Genomic DNA, 9,832 nt, shown 5'->3' with positions numbered 1-9,832 from the left:
TGCCTCGAGTAAACACCAGTGGTAGCCAAGCAGTACTCGCCACAGACCTGAGGTGGTGGTGGCTGTGAAGAAAGACGTCTTCGGGTTGAGGAAATGAGAAAGAAGAGTGAGAAGGACTTTGTCTTGCAGCTTTGGTGCCAACTTAGCCACAGTAGAATAGAGCAGATTTCTAAGGTTCCTGACTCCAGGCCCTGGCTCCTGAAGAGTATTTCTGGACCAGTCTTGGGCTGGTGGGGAGCTTGTCACCCTGAAGGGAAAGACACAAACATCGCTGGATTTGCCACCTGCTGACTGAAGAGCTCCGGGCCTTAAGTGAACATCAGCAGTAGCCAGGCAGAGGTCACTGTGGGCTTTGGGTGAGACCCAGTGCTGCACTGGCTTTAGGTCTGACCCACTGCAGTCCCATTGGTGGGGGCCACATGGGCACTTGTGTCACCCCTCCTCTAGTTCCAGGCAGCTCAACACAGATTGAGACTCTGTTTGGGGTAAAGTAAGAGAAGAGAACAAGAGTCTCTGCCTGGTAATCCAGGGAATTCTCTTGAATCTTATCCCAGGCCACAAAGGCAGTACCTACACAAGTGTGCAATAGTCACAACATTACTGGGCTTGGAGTGTCTCCTAATGCAGATACAGCTACAGTGACAAAAGACTTAGATCACAATGCTCAAATGCTTATGAATACTTGGAGACTTCTCAAGAAGGATGGGAACAAACAAGCCCAGACTGCAAAGACTACAATAAATTAACTCTTCAATGCCCAGACATCAAAGACTTCTCAAGAAGGACAGGTACAAACAAGCCCAGACTGCAAAGACTACAATAAATAACTAACTCTTCAATGCCCAGTCACCAATGAACATCCACAAGCATTGACCATCTAGAAAAACATGACCTCACCAAACATACTACATAAGGCACCAGTGACCAATCCTAGAGTGACAAAGATATGTGACTTTTCAGACAGAAAATTCAAAATAGCTGTTTTGAGGAAGCTCAATGAAATTCAAGATAACACAGAAACATTCCAGAATCCTATCAGATAAATTTAACAAAGAGAGTGAAATAATTTTTAGAAAATCAGGCAGAAATTCCAGAGCTGACAAATACAACTGACATACTGAAGAATGCATCAGTCTCTCAACAGCAGAACTGATCAAGTGAAAGAAAGGATTAGTGAGCTTGAAGACAGGCTATTTGAAAATATACAGTGAGAGAAGACAAAAGAAAAAAGAATAAAAAAGAATGAAGCATGACTAGAGGAAACAGAAAATAGCCTCAAAAGGGAAAAATCTAAGAGTTATTGAAACTAGAGGATATAGAAAATAGCCTCAAAATCTAAGAGTTATCGGACTTAAAGAGGAGGTAAAGAGAGAGATCAGGGTAGAAAGTTTATTCAGACAGATAATAACAAACTTTCCAAACCTAGAGAAAGATATTAATACTCAAATCCAAGAAGTTTATAGAACACCAAGCAGATTTAAGTGAAATAAGACTACCTCAAAGCACTTAATAATCAAAGTCTCAAAAAGCAAAGATAAAGAAAAAACCCTAAAGGCAGCAAGAGAAAAGAAATAAATAACATACAAAGGATGTCCAATACATCTGGCAGTAGAATTCTCAGTGGAAACCTTACAGTCCAGGAGAGAGTGGCATTTAAGGAGCTGAAGGAAACAAACTTTTATTCTAGAATAGTATACTCAGTGAAAATATCATTTAAACATGAAGAAGAAATAAAAACTAACCCAGACAAACAAAAGCTGATGGATTTCACCAACACCTGGCCTAGCCCACAAGAACTGATAAAGGCAGTTCTTCAATCTAAAAGAAAATAATGTTAATGAGCAATACAAAATCATCTGAATGTACAAAAGTCACTCATCATAGTAAGTACACAGAAAAACACAGAATATTATAACACTGTAATTGTAGTGTGTCAGCTACTCATATATTGTGTAAAAAGACTAAAAGTTGAACCTCTCAAAAATATTAACTACAGCAACTTTTCAAGACATAGACAGTATAATAAAACATAAATAGAAACAAAAAGTTAAAAAACAGGGGAAAAGAAGTTAAAATGTAGAGTTTTTATTAATTTTCTCTCTGCTTCTTCATTAATTTGTTTCTGCAGTCAGTGGTAAGTTGTCATCAGTTTAAAATAATGGGTTATAAGATGTTATTTTTAAGCCTTGTGGTAACCTTAAATCAAGAAACCTATAACAGATGCAAAAAAAACACTAAAAATAAAAAGCAAGAAATTAAAACCTACTGCCAGAGAAAATCACTTTCACAAAAAAGGAAGGAAGGAGACAAGGAAAGAAGAAAGGACAGAGGGAGGGAAGGAAGGAAGGAGGGAGGGAAGGAAGGAAGGAGGGAGGGAGGGAGGGAGGGAGTGGAGGAAAGAAGGAAAGAAGAAAAGAAGGAAGGATGGGAAGAGAAGGCCACAAAACAACCAGAAAACAAATAACCAAATGGCTGTATTAAGTCTTTATCTATTACTAATAACATTGAATGTAAATGGGTTAAACTCTCCAATCAAAAGACATAGGGCATGGGCTAGGCACAGTGGCTCATGCCTACAATCTCAGTATTTTGGGTAGGCTGAGGTGGGAGAATTGCTTGAGCCCAGGAGTTTAAGATCAGCCTGGGCAACATAGTGAGACCTCATCTCTACAAAAATAAAATTAGCCAGGTGTGGTGGTGCACACTTGTAGTCCCAGCTACTCAGGAAACTGAGGTGGGAGGATTGCTTGAACCCAGCAGTTTGAGGTTACGGTGAGTTATAATTGTGCACCACTGCATGCCTGCTTAGGCAACAGAGTCAGTCCCAGTCTCTAAAAACAAACAAACAAATGACAACAACAACAAACACAGAGTGGCTGAACTAATTGAAAAATAAGACCCCTTTGGGAGGCCGAGGTGGGTGGATCACGAGGTCAGGAGATCGAGACCATCCTGGCTAACACGGTGAAACCCCGTCTCTACTAAAAAATACAAAAAACTAGCCAGCCATGGTGGTGGGCGCCTGTAGTCCCAGCTACTCGGGAGGCTGAGGCAGGAGAATGGCCTGAACCCAGGAGGCGGAGCTTGCAGCGAGCCGAGATCGTGCCACTGCACTCCAGCCCGGGTGAGAGCGAGACTCTGTCTCAAAAAATAAAATAAAATAAAATAAGACCCAACAATCTGTTGCCTACAGGAAACATGCTACACCTATAAAGACACACACAGACTAAAAATAAAGGGATAGAAAAAGATGTTCCATGAAAATGGAAGCCAAAAAGGAGTAGGAGTAGCTATACTTACACCAGACAAAATAAATTTCAAAACGAAAACTACAGTAAGGACAAAGAAGGTCATTATATGACAATAAAGGAGTCAATTCAGTAAGAGGATATTGTAAACATATATGCACCCAACACTAAGGCACCCAGATATAATATAAAGCAAATACTATTAGAGCTAATTAGAGAGAGAGACACCAATATAATAATAGCTGGAGACTTTAGCACCCCCACTTTCAGCATTGGACAGATCTTCCAGACAGAATATCAACAAAGAAACATTGGGCTTAATCTGCATTATAGATCAAATAGAGCTAACAGATTAGATACTTGTAAAACATTTCAGCCAACAGCTGCAGAATATACATTATTTTCCTCAGCACACGGATCATTCTCAAGGATAGGCCATATGTTAGGCCACAAAACAAGTCTTAATTTTTTTAATGGAAATCATATCAAGTATCTTCTCTAACCACAAATAAATACAACTAGAAACTAATAACAAGAGGAAATTTGGAAACTATATAAACACATGGAAATTAAACAATATGCTCCTGAATGACCAGTGGATCAATGAAGAAATTAAGAAGGAAATTTTAAGATGTCTTGAAACAAACAAAAATGAAAACAGAACATATCAAAACAAGGGATTCAGTGAAAGCAGTACTAAGAGGAAAATTTATAGCAAAATTACCTACATCAAAAATGTAGGAAAACTTCAAATAAACAACCCAACAATGCATCTTAAAGAACTAGAAAAGCAAGAGCAAAGCAAACTCAAAATTAGTAGATGAAAACAAATAATAAATATCAAGCAGAAATAAATGAAACTGAAACAAAAAATAGAACAGAACAACAAAATGAAAAATTGATTTTTTTGAAAAGATAAAATTGACAAATCTTTAGGCTAAGAAAAAAAGATAGAAAAATAAAATCAGAGATGAAAAAGGAGATATTACAACTGATACTGCAAAAATTCACAGGATCATTAGAGACTACTATGAGCAACTATATGCCAGCAAACTGAAAACCTAGAAGAAATGGATAAATTCTTAGACACATACAACCTACAAATATTGAACCATAAAAAAATCCAAAAGACCAATAACAAGTAATGAGATCACAGCCATAATAAAAAGTCTCCCGGCAAAGAAAAGCTTAAACCTGATGGCTTCACTGCTGAATTCTACTAAATATTTAAAGAAGAATGAAAACCAATTCTAAAACTCAAAAAATAAGTGGAGGAAGGAATACTTCCACACTCATTCTATAAGGCTAGTATTACCCTGATACCAAAACCAGACTAAGACACATTAAAAAAAAACTACAGGCCAGTATCCCTCATGAATATTGATACAAAAATCTTCAACAAAATACTAGCAAACCAAAGTTAACAACATATTAAAAAGATCACTCACCATGACCAAGTGAGATTTATCCCTTGGATGCAAAGACAGTTCAACACACACAAATGAATCAATGTGATACATCGTATCAACAGAATAAAGGATAAAAACTATATGATCATTTCAATTGATGCTGAAAAAGCATTTCATAAAATTCAACATTTCTTCATGATAAAAACCATCAAAAAACTGGGTCTAGAATGAACATACCTCAACACAATAAAAGCAATGTATGGCAGACTCACAGCTAGTATCATACTGAATGGAGAAAAAGGGAAAGCTTTTCCTTTAAGATGTGGAACACAACAAGGATGCCCACTGTCAGCATTCTTATTCAACATAATAGTGGAAGTCCTAGAGCAATTAAGCAAAGATTTCTTGAGTAATATTCCACAAGAATAGGCAACTAAAGCAAAAATGGACAAATGGGATCACATCAAATTGAAAAACCTCTGTGCAGTAAAGGATATGGTCAACAAAGTGAAGAGACAATCCACAGAATGGGAGAAAATATTTGCAAACTATCCATCTGACAAAGAATTAATAACCAGAATAAGGAGTTCAAACAACTCTATAGGAAAAAATATGAGACAATTTAAAAATGGGCAAAAGATCTGAATAGACATTTCTCAAAAGAAGACATACAAATGGCAAATGGTTATATGAAAACGTGCTCAACATCATTGATCATCAGAAAAATGCAAATCAAAACTACAATGAGATATTATCTCACTGCAGTAAAAACGGCTTTTATGCAAAAGATAGGCAATAACAAATGCTGGCAAGGATGTGGGAAAATGAAACCCTCACATGTTGTTAGTGAGCATGTAAGTTAGTACAGCTGGTATGGAAAACAGTTTGGAGGTTCCTCAAAAACCTAAGACAGAAGTACCATATGATCCAGCAATTCTCCTGCCAGGTATATATCCCAAACAAAGGAATCAGCATATCGAAGAGGTATCTGCACTCCTATGTTTATTGCAGCACTATTCACAATAGCCAAGATTTAGAAGCAACCTAAGTGTCTATCAACAGACAAATGGATAATGAAAAAGTAGTACATATACACAGTGGAGTATTCAGCCATAAAAAAGAATCAGATTCTTTCATTTGCAACAACATGCATGGAATTGGAGGACATTATGTTGAGTGAAATAAGCCAGGTACAGAAAGTCAAATTTCATATATTCTTACTCATGTATGGAAGCTAAAAATTAAAACAAGTGAATTCATAGAGATAGAACGTATTAATAGAATGATGGTTACCAGAAGCTGGAAAGGGTGGTGGGGGTGGGAAAAAGTGGGGGTGGTTAATGGGTACAAAAGTATAGTTAGAATGAATAAGATCTACATGGGAGGCTGAGGCAGGCAGATCACTTGGGGTCAGAGTTCAAGACCAGCCTGGCCAACATGGTGAAACTCTGTCTCTACTAAAAATAGAAAAATTAGCCAGGCATCATGGCACATGCCTGTAATCCCAGCTACTCGGGAGACTGAGGCAGGAGGATCTCTTGAACCCGGGAAACAGAGGATGCAGTGAGCCGAAATCCTGCCACTGCATTCCAGCCTGGGCAACAGAGCAAGACTCTGTCTCAAAAAAAAAAAAAAAAAAAAAAAAAGAATAAGATCTGGTATTTGATAGCACAACAGCGTGGCTACAGACAACAGTAATTTATTGTACATTTATAAATAACTAAAAGAGTATAATTCAATCATTTTTAACACAAAGAAAAGATGAATGCTTGAAGCAATGGATACCTCATTTATCCTGATGTGATTACTGTATGCCAGTTTAGGACTTGAGGAGAGAGGGTTGTGGAAATCTACAAATTGATTTCTCAGTAAATGATCCTGCTGCATGAGTTAATATGATTACTCCAATTGTTTTAACAGTCCTATTAATGTCTATCTTCAACAAGTAGATGACATTTATATAAAAATTAAGTAATACCATAAAGCATATCTTGAGTCAGTTGAGGGGAAAGAATGGTCCTCTAGAGTTGCAGAGTGACCCCAGCAGTTGCACATATGAGACATTCTAGTTTTTGCTATAAAATCGGAGGAAGCAACCAGAACTTCAGCAAGTTCTGGGACTTCTCTCACATCACTGCCATATGCTCCCAGATGGGAACATAAATAAGCAATGAAAAGGGAGTGTTGAAATGAGAGATCTAATAACAGGTCATTTGAAAAGACAGAGCAAAGACTTGTAGCCATTTTCTAGCAATTTCACAGCTACTACTGAAATCAACATAACATTTGCAACCTGGCCTACGTTAGGAAAAAAAAAAGGTGTGTAATATACCATCAACGGAATTGTGGTTTGAATTCTCTCTGAATGTGTGTTTATTTCTCTTTTATCCCAGCTGCATCTGTACCTACCTTGCTGTGAAACAGCATAATTAACCGGTAGGTTTCAGGGAGAGGTGATAATTTTCAGTGTATTCTAGGTCATTTTCAGTCAAAATTTTAGCTTGAAAGTGCTTTTCCTTTTCACTTTGGCAGCAGCTTTCAGAAATGGATTTTGCTGAAGCCTTCTATTTTCATCACTCTGATTGCTTTATTTATGCAGCAAATCACTGATTTGGTGTTTAGGAAATTGTCAAGTTTGGGCAGCAAAGCTTTTTAGTTAATGGATTGAGGAGTTCTAAACTTGTTTATAAAATACATGTATTTTTTAAAAGGCCCATAAAGTTCCAACTCATCATTCATTATATTCAAGGTAGTGATTAACAGTAAGTTCTTTTACCATTTACTTCAACTCTTCCTGTCAAATCAACACTGAAGAACATATTTATCTAAACTTAAGAATACCTTGGTACTTAATAACTAGGTTGGATAAATCAGTCTTTTCTTTAAACAACACTCTTAGTACTTTCTTCCCTGAATATCTAATCTCATTGAATACTTTCTACTTTCAGGAAAGTAGAAAGATAGCCTGGAAAGATAGTCTCGCTATGACACTTCCCGTTTGGAAAATGACTAGGAACACCTCTGTTGAAATGACACCAGTGAAAGATAGAGAGTAATAGATGCACAGGCCATAGATTTTGGAATTAAGTAGAAATCAAGGTTATGTGCTAGTCTTGGCTCTGCCATGACTTGATTATGTCACTGTCTTGACCTTTCGTGGCTTGTTTCTCCATCAATGAATTAAGAAAGTTGGATTAGACTATTACTTTACAATTTTTTGTTTTTGTTTTGTTTTAAGCAAGAGTTTTTCAAATGAAAATTTACATGAAATTCAGATACATAATGCAATATGTTGGTTTTCTATTGCTGTGTAACAAATCTCCCTAAAACTTAGTACCTTAAAGCAAAGGTAGTAATTTATTAATCTCTCACAGTTCCATGGGTTAGGAAACTGAGATTGATTTGGCTGTGTTACCAAACTGAACTTGTGTCTACTTGCCCTGTGTGCAGAAAAAAACCAAACACTAATATTAAGATTTGCAGCAAGAGAAATTATTGCATTTATTGGAGGGTGCCAAGCAAGGAGAATCAGGCAGCTAATGCTTAAGACCTGAACTGTCTGATGGCTTACAAGCAAGGGTTCTGAAAGGCAGGGATATATTTTAAGAAAGCAGAAGTTACAGGTAAAATCATAGGTGAATACATGGAAGTTATATATTGGTGTGGCCCAAAAAGGTAGGATATCTTGAAGTGGGAGCTTACAAGTGATAGGTGGATTCAGAGATTCTTTGATTTTGTCACTGGTCAAGGAAGCAAGGCTTTTGCTAAAAACTTGGGTCAGCAGAAAGAAATGTTAAGGTCTGGTCTGTGGGCATGACCTTTTCCAGGCCCCTCAGGAAGAAATTTAGAACAAAGAACAATGGTCAGAATGCAGTCCTCAGTTCCTTCTCAACAGATGTCTACTTGATGGTGGTCAACGTTTTCCATCTGTTGGGAAAAAGTAACTCAAGAACATATGTCAAGATGTCATCTTTTGCTTTTGTAGGGAGCCAATATCTTATGAGTCTAATTTACTTGGGTCTCACTAGTTGATAGCTGTTAAATGTCCTCCTTGTTTTTCTCCCTCCAGGTGGCTTCTCTTCAGTGATTTCCATTAGCTTGCAAAACTTAACCTTATTAAGTATTGATATTAGAGGCATTTATTTTTACTGTGGTTAGAGTGAAAATGTTAGGTCTTTGCAGGACCCATTCATATGCATGACTCCCTGCAGCCCTCAGCAACCCTTTCTGAGGTTCTCCCTTCTTCAGGATCTCAAAGGCACTGGAGAACTGTGAGAGCAGGAGCCTAAGGGGAGACCAAGGAAGTGCCAGCCCCAGTCTTAGAAAACCCTCCTCCCTGTCCCCTACATGCTTCTAGGTAACCTGGGGTGGGACAGCATCTCTCTCTCTCCCCCTGCCCCCAATAGTATCCTTTAAAAACGACTTGGTGGGGACATCCTAGGCCCTGAATCCGCCAGTGCAGGTGCAGTAGACACCAGGCAGAAGCCACCCAGCTGGCTTTTAATCAGTCCGACTTAGCACCACTGGACTGTCTCAAGTCCTCCAGAATCCTGGCCTCCCCTATATTTGAGGGGATTCTTGGAGGCACATGTTTCTTGTAGTTATTGCTTGCTCTGACTTCCTGTTTCTGTAGATTGCTGTCCCTTGCAGTCACTTCCTTCTTTCTGCCTTGCATCCACCCAAACATTGGATCCAACTTTCTTTCCCTGCCTTCTCCAAATATACCTCACGCTCGTGTGGAGCCTTTGCTACTGAGTCTCTGGGGGCAACCACAGTTCTGAGGTTGGGAGTCCCTGTGGGTAAACACAGCAGGTCAGTTAATATCAGATATCAGGGATCCCTGTTTTCAGAAGTTTCTCAGCCAACCCTCCCATCTGTACCTTGTACTCACTGTCTCTTCCTGGGTCTCACTTTCCTGCCCTCTTGCTTGATCTCCACTCAGCTTCTCTCTGGTTTCAACCCCTTCATTTCCTTACGCTGTGGGGAGCTCCCACAGAGCTCAACAGTCTTCCATCTTTACAGGTGGAGCAATTTTATGCTTCAGTCATGTTCCTAGTTTGTTCCAGGGCATGTGTTGAGGGCTATCTTTCCACACACAAAAAAATGTTTCTAAAATACAAATATAAATGCATATAAGTAAATATTTTTATATCTATTCTCCCTGAGATTTTCCAA

This window comes from Chlorocebus sabaeus, chromosome 15, assembly GCF_047675955.1.
Source record: "Chlorocebus sabaeus isolate Y175 chromosome 15, mChlSab1.0.hap1, whole genome shotgun sequence".
In the NCBI taxonomy this organism is placed as follows: Eukaryota; Metazoa; Chordata; class Mammalia; order Primates; family Cercopithecidae; genus Chlorocebus; species Chlorocebus sabaeus.
Note: the sequence above shows the minus strand (reverse complement) of the source record.